We start from the raw sequence: 1,596 nt of genomic DNA on the forward strand, positions 1-1,596 counted from the left end.
TTATATGAAGAAGAATATGGCATCAAGATTGGAGGAAGACTCATCAACAACCTGTGATATGCAGATGACACAACCTTGCTTGCATGAAGCAAAAAGGACTTTTAGTGCTTACCAATGATGTTCAAAGACTACAACCTTCAGCATGGATTGCACCTCAATGTAAAGAAAATAAAATCCTCAGAAGTGGATTAATAAATAACATGATAAGTGAAAGAAAGATTAAAGTTGTCAAAGATTTCATTTTCCCTGGATCCACAATCAATGCTTATGGAAGTAGCAGTCAAGAAATCAAACAGTGTATTGCATTAAGCAAATCTGCTGTAAAACAAAAACAAAAACAAAAAAACAAGCAAACTCCTTAAAGTGTTAAAGAACAAAGATACCAGTTTGAGGACTAAGGTATGCGTGGCCCAAGTTTCAATCACCTTATATGTATGTGAAAGCTGAACAATGAATAAGGAAGACTGAAAAAGAATTGATGCAGAATGCCAGAAGAATGAACAAATATGTTTGGAAGTACAGCTGGATTGGTCTTTGGAACTGAGAATGGCAAGACTTCATTTCTCACTCTTTGGACATATTGTCAGGAAGGCTTAGTCCCTACAGAATGACATTATGCCTACTAAAGCAGAGGGTCAGTTAAAAGGAAGAAGAGTCTCAACAAAATGGATTGACACAGTGGCAACAATAATGAGCTCAAATATAACAACAGTTATGAGGATGATACAGGACCATGCAGAGTTTTATTCTATAGTACATAAGGTTACTATGAGTTAGAACCAACTCAATAACACCTAACAAAGCAGTTGTTCTATATTTATTTTTTGCTTTTTTTTCAATCTTGGTTTGTATTGCTGTTTTTCTAGAATTCCATTTCCTTCATTAGCTTGTTACTTAAACATCCTTTTACTTCTACATTATTTTACTATTCTTTAGTGATTACCCTAAAATTCACAATGTTCTAATAGGTCTAATATAATTAAAGTTTTTAGTATTTTCACCACTTTTCAAACAAAGCAAGGACTTCAGAACGTTTAAAATTAATTTACCACCTATTATGGATTTAATTGTGTCCCCTAAAATTTATGTTGAACTTCTAATCACTGATAACTGTAAGCATGACCTTGTTTGGGAATAGGGTCTTTGACGAATCCTGGTGTGGCACTGCAGGATAATACACTGGACTGTAAGGTTGGTTTAAATTTCACTAGCCACTGCTTGGAAACTACATAGGGTTGCTATAAATTAGAATATACTAGACAGCACTTGACAACAACAGCAAGATGTCATAAATTAATATGAGTTCATGCTACAGTAGGGTAAATCCTAATCCAATCTGAATGGTGTCCTATAAAAGAGGAAAAGAAACAAAGACACAGGGAAGATAACCATGTGGCAACAGATTTATGCTCCAGCTGAAATCCAAAGAATATCTTGGGTTACCAGAAGCTGAGAAACACGAGAAAAAAATCTTCTTCTAGAGCCTTTGGATATAACATGGTCCTACTGATACCCTGAATCTGACATCTTTTGCCTCAAGAATTATAATAAATTAAATATCTGTTCTTATAAGTCACCCAGTATGTGATTTTTTTT

Source organism: Chrysochloris asiatica, unplaced genomic scaffold (genome assembly GCF_000296735.1).
Source record: "Chrysochloris asiatica unplaced genomic scaffold, ChrAsi1.0 scaffold00322, whole genome shotgun sequence".
Classification (NCBI taxonomy): Eukaryota; Metazoa; Chordata; class Mammalia; order Afrosoricida; family Chrysochloridae; genus Chrysochloris; species Chrysochloris asiatica.